A 24,912-nucleotide genomic window follows, 5' to 3' on the forward strand; every position below is an offset into this window, starting at 1 on the left:
GATTTGCTTATATGATTTAAAAATATGTAATTTTAAAAAAATAAGCAAAATTAAAAGCCCAACACTGTATTAGAAAACATTACAACAAGTAAGATAGACAAAAGGCTAATTATATAAGTTCCTCTTGTAAATAAATATTAAAATGCTAATTTTTATGAAAATATGCTAATATTCTATATTGGTGCTGTCCAACTGAATTTTTACTGCTATAATGGGAATGTTCTGAGTAAGCAGCCACAAGAGCACTTGAAATGTGACTGGTACCAGTGTTAAAATTATAATATTTGGAATATATTTAGCTAAATAAATGCCATTATTAAGATTTATATTCCTATTTTTAAAATTTGTTTCACCTGTTTTTTTACTTGTTTAATGTGGTCATGAGCAACTTTAAAATTACAAATATGGTTTGCATCAGGTCTCTATTGAACAGGTCTATTCTAGAAGGATGATCAAGGAAACAAAAAGAAAAATTCACAAAAGAAGAAATACAATTGGCCAATAAACTATGACAAAAAATGTTCTGCCTCACTTATTATCCAAGAAACACAAATGAAAATAAGATACAATTTTTTCTATCAAACTGACAAAGTTAAAAACAAACAAACAAAAAACCCAACAGCAATTCATTGCTGGCCAGCATTCCCTAAAATGGGCACTCTCACACACTGCTGGTGGGAGTATAAATTGATTCAACCTTTCTGGAAAGCTCTTTGGCAATATGAATCAAGAGCTTATAAATACTTATACTGGTTGAACTAGTGTCTCTCTTTCTAGGAATTCAGACTAAAGAAATAATTTTTTCAAATGCAGTTAAAATTTTATGTGTAAGCATATTCATCATAGTGTTATTTCTAATCACAAAAGATTTGAAACAATTTCAATAGCCAATAACAGAAATTGTTAAACATATGGTATTTCTATTTTGTTAATATTCTACAGCCTTAAATATTTTTCTAATGTTATCTAGTGATGAAGAAAATGTTCAGAACAAAAAGTGGAAAAGCATAGCTTACTATACAACGTAATCATAAAGAATTCTATAAGTGACTGGGCCTGGTAGCACATACTTGTAGTTCCAGTGACTTAGGCGGTTGAGGTAGGAGGCTAGCAAATTCCAGACCAGTATGGGCAATTTGTTGAGACCCTGTCTCAAAATCAAAACTAAAAAGAGCTGGATGTGTAGCTCAGTGGTAGAGCACCCCTGAATTCAATCCCCAGCACTGCAAAAACAAAAACAAACCCAGCATTATAAGTATACATATTATGAATATTTAAACACTCTATTTCACAAAGTTGAGATCATAATTTCATATTTTATAACACATGTCACAGAATCAAAGTTATATCAGACAAAAAAGGTTAGAAGTGGTGATTATTTTATTTTTATCTTCATACTTTCATGGGTTGTTCTCAAAATATTCATGAACATTTTTCACTTCTAACTTCAGAAAAGAACAATGAAGTCTTTTGTTAAAGTATCAATACCATATCAGTCCCCAGCCTCTGGTTTAGGTTTTAAGGTCCTCTGTGAACTGGGTCCCTTTACCCTGCCAACTTTGCTTCCCACTGCTCAGCATCAGTAATGTCACACTTCCCTCTATGTCCTCCCTTCCCATCCCCCTGACATGGCCTGGCTTCCTGCTGAGCACCTGCCAGCATCTGAAATGTTCCTAGACACTCTCATTTATCCCCCTGAACAATCCAGAAAGGTAAGTACTTTAATCTGCACTTTGAAGAGAAAGGGCAGGGATGAAGCAATGCTTTCCCACTAAATTACGATTTCCACCCACCCTCCTCCTTACCTTCCTCTATACAGACGCTTTTTGTTTCAGCTCTTCCATTGACATGCAGGGTGACCTCAGACAGGTTGCTTCACTTTCTTAAGGCTCAATTTCCTCATGTATAAAACGGAGGGAACAACACTACAGAGATCATAGGGCGGAAATGATCTGGATCCACTGAGCTCAGCGCTTGCCCGTTATCATTGTCATGGCTCAAGTCCCTCCTCACTTTCCAACGCTCTGCTCCAGACCCTTACCCTTCTTGACATTCCTACTCTCCTAATGTGCTTGATGGTTTTACATGTTAATTTTGACTCTTCAAATGCACCACCAGCTCCCAAGAGGAAGACACAGGGGCTTCTCCTCCTGCATCTCCTAGCACATGGAGCACCATGGAGTGTCTCACAGTCTGGATGCAATAAATATCTAATTTTTTGAATAGTCAGTGGTGGTGTTTCTTATGGCAACTCCTGGAAATTTTTTCCATAAGTTCTTTTGTAGAGTGAGCAGCCAACCATGTGGATTTGATGGAGTCTCCCAGATATGTCTACTCGGCAGACAAAGAAGAGGAAAGGCCCATCCAACTTATTCAAGAAAACTTGAACAACCCACAGTTGCCATGGGATAGATAGCCACACTGCCTTAATTAGCAGGACTCCTGCAGAATACCGAATTTCTAACTAACTGCTTTCTTCATCTTCTCATCCTAAACCCAAACATCACAAGCTAGATTTCAGTGAGATATGGCATCTCAACATGGAAACTTAAGAAATTTCTTCAGAAAAGCCAAACCCAGCCTGGGACCAGTGAGCACTCACACCTACCTTGTACAACTCTGGCTATCAGACTCCCTTCCAGGCAGGCATAGTCCAAGATTAGAATGATGAGCCTGACATGCTGCAAGGTTTTTAACCATGCAAGAAAATAAAAAAACAACTTTGCTTAGTACACAGCATTACTAAAGATACACTGATAAGAGACATTTGACGAACTGAAAGGAATTACCATAGGGATAATAAAAGATGCTCATCACCAGAATATTTCAATCTCAAAAAGATTCAACAAATTTTCTAATCATCTGCTTTGTGCCAACTTCAGTTAGAGATATGGGGCTCATGGTAGGTTTACTGTTGCTAACTCTAACTCCTAGAGGCCTTTCTTCTCTTCTTACATTATGGTTTCAATAGGAGACGTTCCCCAAAAGCTCATGTGTGAGGCAATGCAAGAAAGTTCAGAGGTGACATGATTGGGTTGAGAGAGTCCTAACCTAATCAGTGCATTCATCCACTTGAATGAATTTACTGGATGGTAACTGAAGGCAGGTAGGGTGTGGCTGGAGGAGGTAGGTCACTGGGGGTGTGCCTTTGGGGTATATATTTTGTCGCTGGTAAGCAGAGCTCTCTGCTTCCTGGTTTCCATGTCCTAAGTTGCTTTCCTCCTTCATGCCCTTCCACCTTGATGTTCTGCTTCACCTCAGGCCCACAGGAATGAAGCTGGCTCCCTATGGACTGAGACCTCTGAAACGGTGAACCCCAAATAAACTTTTCCTCCTCTACATTGTTCTAGTCAGGTCTTTTGATCCCAGTGGGGGGGAAAAAAAACACTGAATAAAACTTACCTTGCCATCTAGACCCTCATCTCTCCCCACCAGGACTCAGAATCACACATTCACCCCCAAGTCTACCTCCCTTGACCGTTTGGTGAAGAGCGATGTGAGCACAGTAGGTAATTAAATACTGGTCAAGAGAATGAACTGGAAGGGAATCCACTTCTTCAGCTTCCTCAAACTGAAGCACGTGACACACAGAGTGGGAAACAGTTACTGGCCCCTGGGAGGCAGGATTCTTCAGAGCTGTTCACAGCAGCAGCACCTGGGAGCTAGGAGAAAATCTCCCGGAACGAGCAGTGTGCAGGTTTGCACAGGGGACAGAGCAAGTAGCACTCTTGAGTACACTACGCTCCTTTCTGAGGGAGCCTCCTGGAACTACCTGAGACCTCCCAGTAAACCATGTTTTCTGTGATTTTTAGCACACTTGTGTCTCTAGTCCAAGGGCTACAAGGAAATGTAAACTTTTTCAACTCCTTTTCATTGGTAAAACTGAAGGAACAATGGCCGCTGGGAGACAGTGTGACACAATTTCACTGGCAGAGGGACCTTCCACTCTGCCTGAAAAGCCAGCCCCATGCAGCCTACAGAAATCCAATCAGTGGGAAGTAGTCTTGGTTTTATGTAGCACGAAGAATGTGTAACCTTTAGCACAGAGCAAACCCCACACCCACATTGTTCCACGAGACTCTTCCTTACTAGGCAGTAGGCACCACTCAGGCACTATAAGCCCAACATTATCAGGAAATAATTCAGAAATGCAAACTGAAGGAATTCAGCTACAAATGGTATTTATTACTTCAAAAGAGAGAATTGTTTTCCCTTTTATGGTATCTAAGATATCCATTTTTTGAAAATGTTTTCCCAGCACATTACAAATTACTTCAGAGTTGGGAAATGCTCCTTACTAGGAAGAGGCTGAGTGCTCTGAGGGTTGGTTCTGAGTCTCGATCGAAACATTGTTTATTTGGGCAACTACATTCTTCTGTCAGTAAGGCCTCGGGAGTTTACTATTAATCCCAAATGTAAACCCCACTTAAGAGTTGCCGCTTACAAAAGGCGATTACTATTTAACTCTTATGTTCGCAGTGCATCTTGTAAATTCCTCCAATAAAAGAGAATACAGCTCTTACCAATAATGGTATCTCACATCGGAAATACCAATTGCCTGTTGGGGTAAACTTAAGTGAATGCACGCTTGATCCACCCCCTCCTTTACTCTCTTCAGAGAGTGTCAGACTTCCCCCAGAAAACACCTGAGGACTTCACTTGCAGCTGAACATGTACCAGTTTTAGAGGGTCAAAGCAGGAGGCAGGAAGTTGGGCCTGGTGGTTCTGCCATGAGGGCACACCCCTTTCCTGTTTTAAAGTGTTGCTGTCTGAACAGGAACTGAATTAGGAGAATCAGAAACACTAAATCGGGGTTTCCAGATTTAGCAAAACAAACAAACAATAATGCAAGGACATACTTATACTCAAAATTAGTTGCTGTTTATCTGATATTCAAATTGAACTGGGCGTGCTGTATGTTCTCTGGCAACCCCATACTGAATGGATAACCCCGACCCCGCCAAAGAAATCTCAAGATTTCTTATCTAGGGCATCCTCAAGTAGCTGGAGAAACGGTGAAGAGGCGGTAAGGGCCTGGAGGGCAAGGGCCGCTCTATCCCATAAGCCTGGCTGCCGGGGAAGGAGCCCTATGAGTGCAGACCAGTGAGGTCCTGCTTCCTCTCCTTACAGGTTCCCTTTTTCTTTCCACCAACTCCTTCTCCTACACGGAGGCTTCCCCTTCTCATCCCCGCAGTCCCCAACCAATACAACAGAAAACTCTTCTCACTGTACTTTGGTGTGCCTGAGTGTGGGTGTGGGCAAAGCCATTAACCCTAAGGGGTGAGGAGTAGGCAAAACCTCATTTGCGCACACCCAGCTGCAGGGCCCCTGCCTCGGACAATCAGGGGCTGCAACGCCGCCCAGCCCAGGACCTGTGCCTGCTGTAAATTAAGCTGCTTGCACAAAGGACTGGCCCGGATGGCCCTGGGACACACACAGCAGCTGTGCCCTTTCTGCCTCAGCTTCCTCTCCCTACACGTCCCTTTTCTGCACCTCTGTGCAATTTCCTCCTCAAACCAGGCTGGCCCTACCTGCCACCTCCGTTAACCGCTCTTCCCCTTGCCTCAGTAACGTCCATCTCGGGTTTTATTTCCTCCCGAGACACCCAAGGAAGCCTCAGGTGGGTTTCCATGTCAACGTTCAGTGAAATCCAAACATTTGGCTTTTTCAAAGGCAGTTTAACCTCTGCCACCACATCCTTGGAGTGGCAGAAGATCCCCCTGCCGCCCCTCCCCAAAGCTTAAGGGGAAAAAAAAGAAGAAGAAAAGACTAGAGGTTTCCAAAAGAGCCAGGCTTCTGGGGATTTCTCTTCACAGGGTGATAACACATCTTGAAACAGGATATTTATAATTTGTTTGGTTTCACGTTTATCCTCACAAAGCTAAACGGTAATGGCTGAGAGCTATGAAAACACTTAGGTAAGGAGAGGGGCTGGAGCAGAGATAAAATGATAATTGGAAACAGAGAAGCAACCTCTAGTTGCACCTCAACAGTGCTGTTACTGCCGGCAGACCCTGGGCTCATGGCAGCATCCTCTGATTCTGGGCACTTCTCAGCTTCTCCTCTTCCAAGTTTGACTTATGCAAGCTTAGCTGCAATTTCCCACAGATACAACAGCCTGGTCCTGCGCCACCATCCCTAGTAGAATGACCTCCAGGGATGGATGCTTGGGGAAGAACGCGTGGTGAACACAGGTTCCAAGCTTTGGAAGAAGCCACCTGGAAATGGGGAGATAACCTGTTGAGATAAGGAATTTACTGAGGCCAGGGTTCACTGTGGGGAGGGGGAGAGCAGTGGGGTGCGGCTCCACATGTCCAGCCATGGGATGATGAAACTGGGAGGTGATATATGAGTCTAGTGAGACCACACGGGGATACTATGTTCCTCATCGCCTCCCAAGGAAGATGCACATAATGAGCTGGCTGCCGTTCAGAGAAGAGCAATTAAGATGATTAAGGGGCCAGAGGGAGTGACTTAGGAGGAGAGATTAAAAGAATTAAGCGTGTATACCTTGGCTAAGCTCAAAGCAGAGGGAATGTGGAAAGTCTATAAGCATCCTCAGAATATAAACAGAGGAGAAGTGGAATTGTTTCACAAGGTCCCCAAGGGATGTAACTGGAAGTCATAGGATGGAAGAAAAGAAAACAACTACCTATTGGAGAAAGCTTCTGAACAGGCCAGACACCAGAAGTGTCGGAGTCACACCTCATGTTTTTTAAAACAAAGTTAACAAAGAGGGACACAACATAATAGGAGAAAAATCAATAACAGAGACTGGTTCAGCAAGGATGCTCTGAGGGAAAAATAAGTAAATTACTCAGGACAATTTATTTTAGGAAGTGTTTAAACCAGCGAAGGCTCCCTACTAACTGAAGTCGATTATTAATTATTTTAGCTTGGCGTTCAGGGCCTTCCTGGTCCGTCCCGAACTTACCCTCCATAGCGTAAGCACATATCCTGATTGATCCTGGTAAAGGGCATCCTTTGTGCATGATATCCTCCAACTGCAGTTACTCCCCATGGCCCCACTACCCGACTATTCAAATCTTACCCATTTTTAAAGATCTAATTAAATGCTGCTTCTTCTTGGTACTGCAATTTATAGTACTGTCTTTCTTCCTCCTAGAACTCAATTTAGTATCTGTATCCAGCATTATGAGCTGATGTGTTCTCATCTCATTTCATCTTATAGAAACCGAGTTTCTTAGAGACTAGAGGTCCTCCCTCTTCCACTTTCCCACTTTCCTCCCTCGTCCAGTCTCCTGTACCAGGCCTCCCAACTATGGTGAACAATAATTCACATAATAACATGATTCTCTCCTGGTTTCTTCCTCTCTCCTGTTGCTTCTTAGTTTTTATTCTTCCTCCTTTGATAGTGATGCTCTCCAGAGTTCCATCTCAACTGCATTCTTCAGGAAGATCACATCCAATCCCGGGGCTGCAATGAGCTGTCCACACCAACGATTCTACCTCTCTGTCCGGCTCATCTGTTTCTTCTGCATTCCACACCCTTATGGAGCTTCTCACATTGGACAGCCCATGTGCTCTTCAAGACTCCCCAGTACAAATCAGAACTTATTATCTTTTCTTTCAAACTTGCTTCTAGTCCTGTGTTTATTGTCTCAGAGAATGGTCCCAATGTCTCCTCACTCGCCTAAGCTAAATATCTAAGCTTCTGCCTTGGCATATCCCTATCCCTCCACCACAGTCAATCAGTCACCTAATAAGATCAATTCTACCACCTGCAGGGGCTTCATGTCTTCCAAGGATTGCCAGCACCTTTCTGTCCCTAATCTGGCAATAGACCTGACCCCTTGAACCATTGGCATGAGCGTGTCTGTTGATCAATCAAAGAACCTCTCCCCTTAGTCACAGAGCTGAGCCCAGGTGTGAGATATGGTTCAAGCCTGACCACTGCTTTTGCTTTGCGCCTATAGTTTAAATCTATTCTGAATTTGAGAGAAAAGGTCTCTTTCTTTAGTCAGAAACTCTAAAGACTTGACTTGAGAGCCACCAACAGGTCACATACCCTACCAGGCATGAAAGAGTGAACGGCTAACTTTGAGATAAGCAGAGATGAGTACAAAAATAGAAGAGGAGTTCTGGCAGCGCTGCGTTCTCCCGATTCAGCCACTACGGGGTCAGCCGCTCCCTTCCTTTACATGATTCAGTTACTGAAGCCAAGAAGTTCCTCACTTTCAACTGAGCCTTCTGAGGTGGTTTCTGTCTCCTTGAAAGAATCCTGATTAATACAATAAATCAAATCTGTTCTATTTACTCAGCATGTACCACCATCGGTCTCGTTCAGACCATTGAAAGCCTTGTAACTCATTTCTGCAAACAGCCTCACTCCCTTCTGGGTCATTCTCTTAATGCATCCACCATGATTTTTCTAGAACTCAATTTTTTTTTTAATTTTTAAAATTTGTTCTAGTTATACGTGACAGTAGAATGCATTTATGCATTGTGATAAATCATACATAAATGGAGTATAATTTCTCATTTTTCTGATTGTACATGTGGTAGGATCACATCGATCATGCAGTATGTACATGAGGTAATAACATCTGTTTCACTCTACTATCCTTCCTACCCCCATATCCAATATATCCAAATTTTATAAGGCCCTGGACATCTTTGTTCCTTCTTGCTTCTACCTCACATCTCTAGTATTTTTGAATTTCCTTTATGTGCTCAGTGATCAGTGCTTTCTTACCTCCTAGACTTTCTACATAGTACTTATTCTGCATCATTCTTCTCCAATTAATTGCAGCTCATCCTTAAAATCAAAGTGGAAAATTCACATTGTCAAGGAAATGTCTTTTGAAACCTAATCTGGGTTAGCTATTCTGTATTTCCTTAATCATAAGACTAATGTTATGGTTTAGATATGAAGTATATCCCCAAAGTTCATGTGTGAGACAGTGCAAGAAAGTTCAGAGGTGGCATGATTAGGCTGACAGTCTAACCATAATCGGTGATGCATCCACTTGAATGAATTAACTGGGTGGTAGCTGTAGGCCAAGTAGGGTGTAGCTGGAGGAGGTAGGTCACTGGGGTGTGCCTTTGGGGTATATATTTTGTCCTCTCTGCTTCCTGGTTTCCATGTCCTAAACTGCTTTCCTCATCCATGCCCTTCCACCTTGATGTTCTGCTTCACGTTAGGCCCAAAGCAATGAAGTCAGCCAAAAATAGAGTGAGACCTCTGAAACTGTGAGCACCAAATAAACTTTTCCTCCTTAACATTGTTATTGTCAGGTCTTTTGGTCACAGTTTTGAAAAAAAAACTGACTAAAACAACTAATTGTCACACTTCTTCTTATAATTACTTACTAAATATCATGCCTTTTTCCAATAGTCTGTTAGCCCCCGAGAACAAATTCATGGTAGAGTATCTCCAGAACTTAGTAATATACCAGTTAGCACCTATTCAGATTGCTCTCAAGTGTATATTTTTGGAATATCTCCCTTGGGTTTCAGATGGGTGCATCTAACTACACCTTGTTTTTCTCCTCTTCCTATGGTTCTTATCCTCTTAGGCTAGAAGCGTGGGAGTCTCTTTTTGACACTATACTTGCTAGAAGTAACCGTCTCCTAACTGGTCACCTTGATTAACTGCCTCAGTCACTTCAACCCATTCTTCCCATTGCAGCCAGAGTTATTGCTATAGAAATGCAAAATTGACCTTGCTGGCCCTCTTCTTAAAGTTCTCAAATGACATACTTGAGACAGTCTCTTTCTACAATGATGTGGCCCCATATGACATTTCCCATCTCATCCTTTGCCTCTTCTGAACATGTGCTGCCCTGATTACCTCAATATTTTGCTCCTGAGACTTGTCATTCTCTTTTATGTGTCTGTCCCTTTGTTTATGGGATTCCCTCTGCATTGAATATTCTTTCCCTCTTGTCAACCTGGTCAGTTTAAGACAACTGAGATGAAGGAAACTTGCCATAACTTCCTCTAGTTAGCCAATAATGTTCATTCTATGCATAATGATAATGATCAAAATAAAAAATATATCACACATGTATCACAGTCCAGTTCCTCTGCTACTATTCATTTATCTATATGAATTGGCATCAAAAAATGAAATTAGGGCTGCATATGATGATGTGCACCTGTAATCCCAGCACTTGGGAGACTGAGGCAGGAGGATCACAAGATCAAGTCTAGCCTGGACAGCTTAGTAAGACTTCATCTCAAAATAAAAAATAAAAGGGCTGGGGATGTTGCTTAGTAGTACAATACCACTGGTTCAATCTCCAGTACTACAAAACAAGATAAAAAGAGAAAGAATTTAGGAATTGAGGTGGAGATTGCATGACTTGCTCGAATCCCCTTTACGATCGGTCAGGAAAAGCAACAAGGTCTGTGTTCAAGTCTGGCACACCCTGCTGCTTCCTGGACTTCCATTACTGCACTTACACATTTTATTTTTCTTCTTATTATATATATTATTTGGTTCCATTTCTATGTGGGAATAACAAAGTTTCCTTTGTCTTTCTTCTGCCTGTGTAACCCTTTTACTCGATTCCTACAGTGAATTCTAAAATTTTGGTTTTTGTACTTTTCAACACCAGAATTTCTGTTTGTTTCTCTTTTTTAAAATAATTTCTGTGTCTTTATTGATATTCCTTATTTGATTCTCATACTTTCTTTTAGTTCTGTGTAGATGACTTGCTGTAGCACTTTGACCATATTGAAAGTAGTTGATTTAAAGTCTTTGACCAGTAAATCCAATGTCTGGGCACAGTTTTATTAATTTTTCCCCCTTGTGTATGGGCTATAACTTCTTATTTATTTTTATGATTCCTAATATTTTTGTTGAAAATTGGACATCTTAAAGATTTAAATATTTTATTGTTATAACTCTGGAAACCAGATATTTTTTCTTCCCAGGATTCGTTACTGCTGTTGTGGTTGTCCTTTATTTTTTAATTTTATGAGGTTTGTATTCTTTGCTGTGTATAGCAACAGAAGTCTTCATTCCTTTAGCTTAGTGGGTATCTAGTGATTTGAAAAATTCTTTTTTTAAATGCCTAGCATGAAATAAGAACTCCCAATCTTCGCAGGTGAACTCTGTGTATATATGGGGCATGCCTTCAACACTCAGCCAGTTTACAATTCTCTCTTGGGGTTCACTTCCTACATGTAAAAGAATCTAAAGGTGACTCAGAGATGAGAGTTTAGTACCTTCTCAAGTCTTTCTGAGCATTCACCAAGTCCTGCAATGCATGCGGCCATATGTGGTTACATATGGGAGCTTTGCAAAGCTCTTGTGCCTCAAAGCACGTTACTTCCAAGCCCTTCCTTCCAAGCTTCTTGTTTTGCTACCAACTGTTGTCCCTTGAGTGATAGTGGCAAATACATTTGCCTTTAAATATTTTTGAAAAATGCCCCTGTGTAACCATCTCAGCCCTGGGAGAGTTCCCCTTTGGGTGACCATAAAAGCAAGCTCCCCAGAGAGGTAAAAACAAACAACCACAAATCTTTGAAAGTAAGTTTTGTTCTGTGCCCTTTGGTATTAGGAACCTATACTGAGATTATTGTTCTCAGTGTTGCCTAGCTAAGGAATGGTGTCAGGGCTAAACTAAAGTGCCACAAAGCTCTCTTACCAAGATGTGTGTGTGTGTGTGTGTGTGTGTGTGTGTGTGTGTGTTTCTTCTTCTCTAAAATTCAGTGAAGAAAACTGTAAACGCTTGACTCATTTCCTGAGTTCCAATTAATTCTGATGCCATTTTGATCCTTTTTAAAGTTTATTTGATGTAATTGGGGAGGAACAAAACTTTTTCTTTTTCTTCATCTTATTCTATTTTTTTGTTTTGCTTTGTTTTGTGGTGGCGAGCCGAGAGTGTGCTAGGCGAGCCCTCCACCACTGAGTTATAGAACCTTGGCATTTTCTATTCGGCCACCATGACTGATGTCACTCTCTCATCTGACCTTTTCATAACTAAATTCATGGGAATGAAATGCAAGATGATCTGGCTGCAGCAAATGAAATGCATTTCAAAAGGGAAGAGAAAAGTGTGTACCAAGCTTTCTTTCCAAGTGTCTAAGGGGTGGTTAATAATGGCTTAACAGTTAACAATCTATAGTAGAGTAATCAGGTAATAGCTACATGAAAGGTTGCCCTGGGAGATTTGCACCGGCAGATTTTGTAAATGTTGCCAAGAACTATATGAAGAAGGGAGAAGTAAGATCTTCTTACTTGCATTAAGGGAACTTCTCCAGGGATCTTAAATATAAGAACTCTGATTCCTCTTCAGGATCATCCCTAAGCTCATGCATTACAGATGCAGGCTCTTCTCCCTCCAGGACAAAAGACTGGAGAAATATGGGCCATTTTAGTCAGCTTTTTCACTGCTGTGACTAAAAGGAGCTGACAAGAACAATTTTAGAGAAGGAAAAGTTTATTTGAGGGCTCATGGTTTCAGAGGTCTTAGTCCATAGAAAGTCAGCTCCATTCCTCAGGACTTGAGGTGAGGCAGGATATCCTGGAGGAAGAGTGTGGTGCAGTGAAGCAACTTTCATGATGATCAGAAAGCAGAGAGGGACTCCACTCTCCAGATTTAAAATTTATCCCACAGCCCCACCCCCAATGAACCACTTCCTCCAGCCACAACCCACCTGCCTCCAGCTACGGTTCAGTTAATCCCATCAGGGATTAATTCAGTGATTGGGTTAAGGATATAACCCAATCATTTCTCCTCCAAAGCTTCTTGCACTGTCTCACATGTGAGCTTTTGGGGGATCTCTTACATCCAAACCATAACATAGTCCTATTCTCTTGCATACTATCCTTAGCAGAATAAAAGAAATGTTATAGAAAATGAAAGTACATAAATAAATAAAAATAAAAAGAGATGGGAAAATTATAAATCGATATAAAGTGAGTAAAATAATGTGATCTGGTGGAAAATCATGAGAAAAAGAAATTGTATTTTCATAGTCATTAATAGCCTTTGTTTTAATTTTATTTTGAAGCATGGAACTCTAGATACTAAGAGTTTCCCAAATATTATCCCGTCAAAGGATTCTGGCTATTGCCCAGCACACACAGCTAAACTGGCTGATGACTCCCCACACTCAGGATATGGAAGTTCCTTAACTGTGAGCTCTGGAACTTGCACTTGAGCCCATCCTTGTCTGCTGATTCACATGGAGAGAACTAGAGAGAGTCAGAAAAAAAAGTGTGAAATGTATTTTTACTGACAGAGACACTGGGTAGGAGATGGAAGAAGGAACAAATTCTTTAAAAAAATCTTTTCTGCTGTTTTATGATTCTAACTATGCAAAGTAAGCAAATGGTTTTGCCAATGGTGTCAAGAAGTAGTTCAGTTTCCTGGACTGTGAACCAGAAAGCATGGGACAGATGATGCCATAAAAAGTCCTGCAAGAATGTATTTGGCAGAAGACTTGCCAAAGAAATCAAGAGGGTTATAAATCAAATTTTAGAGCAAATCATTTTAATAGCAGCTAATTCTTATTAAGTTCTGACTATATACACTGACCTCAGCATTTTGAACGTGTTCACTCATCTTCTTTTTACAAGAACTTTACAAAGTACATACTATCATTTCCATGTTACAGATGAGGAAACTGAAGAACAGAAAGGTTAAGTACTTGGTCAAGAAAATAAGGCTCTTAGGTAGTGGAGCCAAGATGAAAAAGAGAAATCAAAAGTAGTTAAATAAAAATCAAAATAAACCCTATAGGAAAATACTATGGTTCCTAGGAGTAAGGAATACAGTAAGGAAGGCCTCCCAGAATTCCCTGCTGAAAAGAAAATTAAAGATGGCTGAGAACCAATCGTTGGCTTTGTGGTTAGTGGACTGAAGGTGGAAATAACATGATGAACCAGTAAAACACTAAATAAAAATTTCAGAAACATAAGTAAGCTCAGGAATTACTGAAAAAGTATGGTGGGTTATGAAGAAATAAAATGCTATAATGAATTAAGAAAATTTGAAAGAGGAGATTCAGATAGCAACAGGGATTAGGGGGAGACATCTCCAGTCATGAAGATATGAAACTCAGGGGAACTTGGAAAACTGAGGGCAGAAGACAAGGAACATCTGGATGAAAAATAAAAGAATTCAGAAATGGAGGCAATAACATTATAGGAGTATATTGCAGATGGCCCAGCCGAACTGAGCATGTGAAAAATATTTTATTTTTAAATAGTCTTTTCTTAATACAGATTATGAAACTGATGTAGCAATGAAATATTTTGACCATGTAGCATGTGTTATTATATTATTATTCAACTGAAAGCAGAACATTTGATAAAATTTTGTCCTTCCTTTACCTACAATTTCATCTCTTAGAAGACTGAGTAAACAATAGGGAAGCTGCTATTCTGGGCTTCATTTTGGCCAAGAAAAATTTGTTTGGTGTTGGGAAAATAAATCACAGAAACCTTCAGAAAAAAAGTCATAAAGTCATCTGTGAAATCATAATGCTGAAAGAAGCGTTATGCCTAGACTTTTAGAAATCAAGTTTAATTAATTATTGGTTTCCAATTCTATGGAGTGTGATGAAAGGATGGAGTAAGTACTAGGTCAATCCCTTCTATGCCTTGTTTGCTGAGAATTTTTATCATGGATTGATACAGATTTTTGTGAGACGTTTTTTCTGTATTTGTTGAAATGAATATATGAATTTCCCTTTTTATTTTACTAATGTACGGATTTTCAAATATCAAACCAATCTTGCAATCTTGGGAATAAGCTTCTTGGGTTGTAGTATTTCCTCCTTTTATCTGTAGCTGGGTTAGATTGGCTACATTTTTTCTTCATCATTTTTGCTTCCATGTCTATAAGGCGAATTGGTCTTAGTTTTGTGGTTATGTATTTTTGTGATTTGGTATCATACAATGAGTTGGGAAGTGTTATGTTAACTTCTCATGTTTCTTGATCTATTAAAATGGTTTTTAAGCTTTGAGAATTATATTTAAGAGTCAATTTTAACTTTATTATTTTGCATAACAAAAGTCAAACCTCTTGTTCCCATACAGCCACTGGAACCCTGACCTTCACCTCAAAGGTTCCCTATGCTATGCTCCATTCACTGCTCACATATTTTTAATTATTGTTCTGATATTGCGTCAACTTTTGATAATTGTATTTTTTTCCTTATTACTTCATATAGTAGGAGGGTTCGAGCCCATCTTAACTTAGTCTGAAAGGTCAGGGAAAAAAAATTTCATGGGTAAGATCAAAGAGGACTATGCATAACTTAAAAGTCCTGAGAAGTTCTTAAAAACTAAGTAGATAATTTACATAATTAGGGTATTATAGCAGTAGGAGTAAAAATAGGGGTCAAAGCAAAATAGTCTTCTGAGGCTTCTGAAGCATATATATAGTAACTATAAAGCAGATGAAATCAGATGACTATTGCTAAACTCATGGACACTAGGAAAAGAAAGAAAAGGCTGAGTGCAAATTACAGGCAATTGAAAATGAAGTGGAAAATAAAGTGCTTCCCAGGTATTAGATAAAGAGATTCTCGGCTACTGCAGGGTGGCAGAGATGAGGGCAGGACTCATCTAAAGAGTAGCCAAACTCTAAAGAAGGTTAAGTTCCAACTGTGTAGCAGGTACACTATGCCAGGGTCCAGGCCCTAGTTAAGAAAGAATGGGACCCTGTCACATGCCTGAAGACAATAGGTCAATGCCTCTGAAAATCTCGGATCCCCAAATTCCTTGGCACCATCTGAATCCTCGGAAGTGGCTCACTCTGCTCTGTTCTACTAAAAGGTAGCCTCTCCTCCCTTTCTTCAAGATAATGAAGATGCCTCTCACAAGACTATATGTACTTTCCTAATGATCCGTATTCAATGCCTTTCCTTTCTTTCTACCTGGTCTATAGAGGACATGCTGGGCCTTACAGGAAGGAAATGTCTATACCCTAAAACAGGTACATGATTGAGCTGTTATGTACCAGCAGGAGCCAGGAAGCACATGATTAAGGAAACTAGAATGTAAGGTTGGGTAAAGGAGAGTCTCTCAATTAGGACAAGTGAGAGTTTGTTGATTGGATGAAGGAGAATTTATTCATATTTGATACCTTGTCAAGACAGTAGAAGATGATGTATGTTCACTATTTGAATGACTACTGGAAGCATGGACAAAGGGATGGCCAGGCTAAGTGAGACTGAGATGCCAGAATTATTTTATCAGATGGTGAGGAGGGATTAATGGACTCCGGGAGGTGGGCATGCTGAATGAAGTAGATATGCTGTATAAGGCAGTAAAACCTATCAAATTTGATAATGTCCTATAGGATGATCCAGAGGATTCATCATTGTTATGGTCTGAAGGTTTGTGTCCTCCAAAATCCTAAATGTTAAAATCCTAATCCCCAAGGTTAGGGGATGGGTTCTTTAGGAGATAATTATGTCATGAGGGTGGATCCCTCATGAATGAGATCAACGCCCTTATAAGAGGCTCAAGGGAGCTTGTTCACCCCTTCCTTCTTGTGAGGACACAGAGAAAAGACTGTCATCTAGGACATGGGCCCTCACCAAACACAGAATCTGTCAGAGCATTGATCTTGGATTTCCCAGCCTATAGAACTGTGAGAAATAAATCTCTGTTGTTTATAAGCTACCTGGTTTATGGTATTTTGCTATAGCAACACAAATGAATTAAGACAATCATTTACTAAGTCTAACACCAATGTGCTTATGAGAAAGTCGCTGATAATCACTAAGAAGTTCAATAATGGTTGGTCTCTGCCCAGGTATGATGGTAGAACCATTATAGAACCAGGTTCACTAATAGCAATGAGGATGATATATCCCTGAAATAATATAGTTGAGATGAGGGTTCTCAGAAGTCACACAATAAATGTGAACACTGTACTGTACTGTACTGTACTGCATGATAAGTCTGAATGCCAACTAAGGGGATCTGACTGTCAAAGAGGTATAGAGATAAATGATATGTTTTAATCAGGGATCTCCAGAGAAACAGATTTGTATTGAGTAATCAGTTCACATGATTAGGGAGTCTTGGTTAGGTCTAGAATATGTAATGGTAGCCCAGCAGGCTGGAGATCCCATAAAGGGTTCTAATTTCAGTCTGAAGGCAGAATTCTTTCCTGCTCTGGAGATGCCAGTCTTTGTTCTTTTAAGGTCTTTAAATGATTGGATAAGTCCCACAATTTGTAGGGCAATCTGCTTTACTCAAAGTTCATTGATTTCAATGTTAATCTTATCCGAAGAACATATTCACTGAAACAAATATAATGTTTAACCATATATCTGAACACTGAGTCCCACCCAAGTTGACACATAAAGCTAACCATCACGGTGCGGCAAAATAGAGGGCAGCCGAGAGTGGTGCTCTACTTGTACTTTCTGAACCAACAGAGGATAAAGGAGCTTGAGGAAAGTTACTCCAAGAGGAAGTCCTGACCTCACCCAGTTTCCAGAGTTAAACCAGTTGTCAGACCTGGAAACTTTAAAATGAGAAGAGAAGGGCTTTGCTAAATGGACATGGTAATAATTCCGTAAATACTTCTTCAAAGGGATCTCCGGACATTTAATTGGGTGAATGACATTGGGGAGAGGAGAATGCCCAAAATTTTGAGGACTGTTTGACACAAGACCTGAGTTGATATTGATACCAGAGTCTCAAAATATCATTAGGATCTTTTATTGGTGTAGGAGTATATAGGTATGAGTCCATTTGTGTTGCTATAAATAAAATATTTTAAGTTGGATGTATTATAAACAACAAAAATTTATTTTTTACAGTTCTGGAGGCTGAGAGTCCAAGATTAAGGTATTGGAAGCTCTGGTGTCTGGTGAGAACCCACATTATGATTCATGTATGTCACCTCTTTGCTAGGTCCTCATGACAGAGGGACAAACAAGTTCCCTCAGCCTCTTTTATATGGACACTAATCCCATTCATTAGGGCTTCACATTCATGACCTGATCACCTTTTAAAGGGTCCAGGTCTTAGTAACACCACTTTGAGAATTAGGTTTCAACATATGAATTTGGGAGGCACACAAACATTCAGACCATAACAGTAGAGGAAATCATAAATGGACAATGGGCCCCAGTGTCCATGGACATTTCCTCTGTTTCCAGATATATAATTAAGAAAGATCAATTTGGTGGTTGGTGAAACCACACATTAGCCTGTGGGATGAAGACTAGATCATTATGGGAAAAGCTAAATAAAAATCTTGGGAAATTGCCCCCTAAATAGAGAAATGAAGTCAATGCTGGATCCCAAGAGGATAAAAGAAATTGTGTGCTGGGATATAACTTCAGGAGTTATTTTTCCCTGTCATACCATCATTTGCTTCTTCACTCTGGTCCCTGCAGAAACAAGACTTATCTTAGAAAAGAGACAGTAAGCTACAGCAAACTCAACCAGGGAATAGTTGTCAATTGTAACCACCATGGCAGAAGTGGTAAACTTGCTAGGGCAGGTTAATGTGGTCTTAACTATATGATGTTTGATTTGGCAAATGTATTATATCCTACCCTTATAACAAAAGAGTATCAGAAACAGTTTGCATTCACATAGAAAGAATAATAGAGACATTTACAGTATCTCCCCAGGGATATGTTCACTTTCTACTTTCTGTCATAATGTGGTCTAAAGTTTTTTGGCCTATCCGAACATCCTGCCCAACATCATATTGATCTACTATATCAGTGACATCATACTAATTATGCATAAGCAAGAAGTGGCCAAATATCAGCACTTTGGAGCCTGAGAGATAAACCCTACAGTGATTTAGGAGCTCACACACTGGTAACTTTTAGGGACCAAGTAGGACATCCAATCCAGAGAGTGGAAAAATTATCTCACTTTGCACCAAGAAAAAGGAAGCACAATACCTGGTTGATCCATTTGGTTTTATAGGTCAGCATATTCCACACCTCAGGACAATGTTCAGTCTGCAGGGGAGAAAAGTTGTATTATTGGAGTCCTGGGGCTAACCCCAATCCTGGTGGTCCCAACAGACCAGACTTGGCCCCCTTTCCAATATGCCAAAGAGATGAGCAGTGGTGAAGAGCAGGAAAAGAGCTTTCATCAGTGTGACAATGCTTGGAAGAACAGATATGAGGTACAGTGACCAAAGATCTGCCTTCAAGGGACTGATAGACACTTTGAGATTTTATAGAAAAGGGGAATAAAAAGACAAGGATTGTGGGCTTGCATGACACAGGGGTGGGAATGGAATGGTATAGCTGGTAGAATAAGTCATTCTGGGCAGACCATGGTCTGATTGATCAATTTCTCAGGACTAGTTTTGTGAAGCTCTGGAAAGGTCGTCATTGCTTGAGGGGGCAATTCACTTCTCAGCATGAGATGATTGTTCCTGCTTAGCGGGGCAGCCTTGATTGGTGATGATGTTCGTGAGGCTCACCATTGCTTGGGAGTAGTTTTAGTCCCATGTCATAAAGATACATATCAACCAGGACTGTTGTTCCTGGAATTCAAAGTAACTGCAAAAGAAAGTAGCTCACTGAAAACAAGAAAAGGTTTAAAAGACAAATAGAGCCAAAGAGGGACAAAATAAAGTTGATTAAATCAGTGATGGGCCCTCCTTTTGTTGTAGTACAAGTGGTCCTGATGCTCGAGTCGTCTATGACCCAGCGGACCAGATGGCATCAGTGGTGGAAAATGATGCTGTGGGATGTAGGGTTAAGTTCTGCCAGGAGAATCACAATGCAGATCCCAGGGATTCTGAAACAAGGCTACCCCATCCCCAGCGGAGTATTTAATCCCTGCTGAAAAATAATTTCTAGTAGGCTACTGGGCCTAGATGGAGTGTCTGATCATTGAACACCAGGTGTCCAGGACGGCTCATCATGAACTGAGCTATCAAGAGGGCACAACAGCAGTCTTCCCAGGATTATGCACTGAGAGGATCAAAGAACACAGCTCACTGGAGAAGCAGGTAGCCCAGACCTGTGTGGTACCCACTGTTGTATCTGCTTCGGGTTTAGTCAGCTTTTTCGTGCTGTGACTAAAGGATCTGACAAGAACAATTTTAAAGGAGGACACATAACATCCATACCAAAACAGTTCCCTCCCTCCCTCCCTCACGCCTGAGGTTGTGTGCAGCAGTCCTCTTAGCTAGCTCTTGGAGGAGGAAGACACCTTGTTTCTCACATGGATCAACTTGGTATGTGGGTGGGTGAGAGTTGAAAATGGATATAATTGTACTATGACATCACTCAGAGTGGCCTTGAGAGATCGTAGTGAAGAAAAATCCTTCGAATGGGTAGGGCTTTGAGTGGTGTGCCTGATCAACTTTGTGTTGACAGAGAAGTAGCCTCATGTTAGAATATAATCTGAACCACGGGCAGTGGTAGTAAATGGTCTGACCAATTTGTCAGGAGCCTGTATGAAGAAAGATTGGAATGTAGGAGGCAAGAAGTTCCAGGCTAGAGGCAGATGATTGCACAGATAGGAGCAAGTGCAAAGTGGGAAGATACTTACATAGCATGTTCGTGTTCACCAGAGGACATCTTCTACAGAAGAGGCACTAAAAATAAGTAGACCCAATGCCTGTCAACAGCCATCACAGTGCCAATGAGCAAATGAACAAAATAACCTTGGTGGAAGAGATAGGGACTATGAGTAGAACTCACAACATGGGCCACTACTTATGAAGGCCGATCAAATTGCCCCTACTGCTGCAGACATCCAACCTACCAGCAATAGGGAACAAAGTTTGTTTAGTCATTTATAAGGTCCTACCCCTCAAAGAGACCATTGATTCACTGGTCAACTACACCGAGTCTCTTCTACTTCAGAAGAGCCGATGATTCATTCTTAAAGGAATAAACACATTGTTTGGACATGGGTTTGCATTTCCTATCTGTGGTGGGTTACTGAGCCCTACCATCAAAGATCTGTTGGAGCATTTGCTCTACTGACATGAGATTCACATAAACCTTAGACTAGGGGCCCATTTTATAGCAAAGGAGTTGCGGAATTGTTCCTTAACCATAAAACCTACTGGTAATATGGCCTACCAAACCACTCAGATGCTCCCAGCCTAATAGAACATAAAACAGCCTCCTGAGTTGGAGCAGCTTGGTACTGTTCTCCATGAGGCAATATTCACTTTATTTGAACTTCTTTATATATATCAATGCCCCAGGAGGATGAATACAAGCGTCTTGAAGTCAAGAAGTGGGAGCCAGGAGAGCCCAGTGAACTGTTTTTAAAATGTCATGCCCAGAACTGAACATATTATTACAGGTGTTTCGTGGCACACAGAGGGTTCTCTACATTCTGTGATCCCAACAATACAATTCTTTTCTTAGAGCCAGCTCTCACATTGAGCTTGGCATCAACCTTCTTTCTCATGAACTGGTATCAAGCCATGTAACCCCATCCTGTACTTATTCATAATGTAAAATTTATATTTATCCATATTAAATTTCTCTATGAGTCTTTCAATCTCTTGGCTGCATCTTGATTTTGATGTCTTTTGTATTTCCTATCTTGATTTTGTGAGATAATATGTATGGCCTCATTTGTCCTGGTTTCCTAGCATACAACTTCTAAAATCCCTGGACTTCCTGAAGTGACAGTGTCCTTTGGTATGCTAATGGATGGGTCTCTGGCAGCCCCTATGTAGCTTCAGAATAGGAACTGGTCACTGAAAAGACCAAGGCAGAATTAGAAGGTTAGGACTTGAGCCCCACTTCCCAACCTCCAGGGAGGGGAGAGGGGCTAAAGTTAAATCAGTCGCCAGCAGCCAATGATTTAATCAATCATGTTTGTGTAATGAAACCTCCATTTAAAAAAATCCTGGGTTAGGATAGCTAACAGGTAAAAATAAGTGTTTTACTGAGTTCCATGACCCACTCTAGCACTTTAATTAAATCTGAGAAGGGGGTTGTGAGAACCCCAATTTTTAACCTGTCGGGTCAGAAGTACAAGTAAAACAAACTGGTGTCCACTGCCGCAAAATGGCTTGCTTGAGTGGGTGGAGGAAACCCCACTAAGGGTATGTATACCCTTAGTGTCAGAAGCTTGTGGTTAGAACATGAGGGACCTGGAAATCATACCAGATAGGAAGAACTAGAACCCAGAGAGTAGAAGACAGAGATTAGTGGTTATCCCCAAATATTTGAGGTTTTAAAAAAGACAATAACCTGTATTTTGGTACAAACAACAGAATTAGAACTAATATCATTTGGTGATAGATATTGATGGGGTGCCAGAAACATTAGCCCCATGGCAGGCTGATAGTTTTAGGTTGAAGGACACGGAGAAAACTGCAGAAGCAGAAAGTTCTCTCTGAACTTCTCTCCCACCTCTCTTCTGCAGCTCCTCCTGTGACAGGTGTCTGGTCCTATGCCCAGAGGAGAGGAGGCTACACAGAGAAACCAAGAAGAATCTCAACTAACCAGCCTTATGATATTCCCCTAGTTTAGCACCATTAAGCTGTGCCCTCTTCTTCTCTCATCTAACTTCTACCTGACTACATTTTGCATCAAACCTAAGCAGGTGAAAAGAAGACAAAAGGAATGTCAAGGAATTCTAATATTAAAGTGCTTTTCCAGGTCTTTCACTCCCCAATCCAGTCTCTTTCCCAGCCTATCACTCCCAAATTTCTGAGAAATCTGTAAATCTTAGAGTTGCCTCGTAGATTCATACATTTATCATAATTGCCTTGTGCACTATTAGTTGGCCCACCAACAAATTGACTAAGCAAAAAGAGATGATATTTTAAGAAATTTATAATTCAGGAAACTTTCCAGCATTATCTATTTATTAGGTAGATAATGGAGACCAAGTCAGCCTAAGGATCCTGAGAACAATCAGCCCACCTTATGGCATCTTGTGGTCATCAGACTAATGTCATCCCTACATACCTTCCCATGCCCACCCTTCACCAAGTTTCCTTAAAAAAAAAAAAAAAAAAAAAAAAGAGCTGGTGGAGGTAGGGCAATCAAAGTATATGTCACTCTCCAGGTGGCCTACATTCTCCCTTAAACATGTCTCTGCTTTTCTAAACCTATCTGTGTCTTTGACTGACATGTGCTCAAATTTTCTTCTGCTATCTATGAGTCTATTTCCAAAGGCTCCTGTAGCCTATAAAAGCATAGATTTCTTATGCTTTTCTCTTGCTAATCTTCTTTTATAGGAGTGTCAGCCATGAACCTTGCAATGATTGAGGAAAAGTTTACTTTTTTCCCATAAAAATTCCGAAAAACAACCATGCCACAAAACTGTCCCATAGACTAACTGTCCCATAGTCACGTAGCAAGACACAGTGAAGTTTGGGAGGAGGAGTTTGACAGTCTCCCTGGACTCTTTCAACTCTCACATTATATGATTCCCTTCTATTACAATCTTCCATTTCGGACTCAGGCAAAAATGATGATGATAATTGTGTTGCCCATCCATTCTCCCGTGAGCTACACTAGAACAGAATTAAGGGCATAAGAAAGAGTTAATTTGCTAGCTTGTGGTGTGAGGCACTCTAGCTCTGGTTGGACTGAATGCGGGAGGGTCTGGGGTCCTTTCCGCTACTTGAATTCCCATGGGCATAGCAGCTTTTTTTCCCCTGTTAGACTGGGCTCGTTTTGCTTTCCTGGCACAGGGAAAATTCTGCAAGAATAAAGTATTTGTTGTTAAATCCGCTCTTCCTGCAAAGCCCGTCATTGCTTCCTGGGGAACATCTTTACATCACAAAAGCATCAGTCTCCTTTCAAATGAAAGAATGAATGAACCAAAATGTCAGTGCTTTCATTTCCTTGAATCAAAAGCCATGCTTACAGTAATGAAAGACAACCCAGAGTGACTGAGCGCGCACGGAAGAGGGAGGAAGTGCCCAGTAAAGCCTCCATGATAAAAGTGCCTTTGGCTGAAAGATAGGCCTGTCTGGATACAATATTGGCATTTCAGAACCATATAATTTATGTAAACGGTAGTCAGAGAGATATTTTATCTTGGCCATGGGCATAATCTGAAGAAAAAGGAATAACCTTGAGGTCCTCCCTGGGGATGACTTCCTGCTGGAGCTTTCTGGATCTGGATGATTTATCAAGAGGCTGGATAGGAGGTGACCTCTTCAGGTTGTGGACACCTTAGATGGAGTAATTGTGACCACCACCTGGGCACCACTGGAGTCTGATGTGGGGACTCCTCCCCCACCTGTGCAGCCCGGCCTCCTGTGAACAATGACCCTGACAGCTGCACACACACGCAGGCAGTCACGCTGCATCCAGCTCGACTGGGAATGATTAGCAGCCTTGATGAAGCTCTTCCCCCACTGAGACTCATTGGCAAGGCTCCCCTTTGGCGACAGCCCGTGTGCTCCTGGCCCAGCGTTCGGTGTTGTCGTAGACGTCTGGGGAGTCTGGCAGGCAGTTTACAGCAGTGCTTCAGAACCAACGGGTGGTTTCTTGGGGGTGGGAGTCGGGGCTGTCTATGCTTAGTATAATTCCACCCAGGAGTGAGAAAACGGGAGAAGTGAAGGGCATAGTAAAAATGGATCTCAAGTAGTGAGAGAGTCCAGGGGTGCCTTGGCCCAGTTTCCTTGGCCTGGAGTCCCTTCAGGGAGATTCATGACCTCACAGGCCTTCAGAAGACCCACCGAGGTCGCCAGCATGTACATACACAGACTGAGACCCTAATTAGAATAAGACATATTCCATGCTTTGTATAAATATATCAAAATAGATTCTACTGTCATGTAACCAAAAAAAAAAAAAAAAAAAAACAAATAAAATAAATAAAACAAAGAAGACCCACTAAGGACCAGCTTCCATGTAATTTACTGGGACTTCTTAACAGTCTAAAAACAGCTGGAGAACAAAGACCTCCATCAAGGAAAGGCCCTAGGTAGCAAGTGGAGCACTCAAGTGCTAAATATAAGGGGAAGTATGGCCATTGGTCACCCTGAGTTT

Source organism: Sciurus carolinensis, chromosome 6 (genome assembly GCF_902686445.1).
Source record: "Sciurus carolinensis chromosome 6, mSciCar1.2, whole genome shotgun sequence".
Taxonomy (NCBI): Eukaryota; Metazoa; Chordata; class Mammalia; order Rodentia; family Sciuridae; genus Sciurus; species Sciurus carolinensis.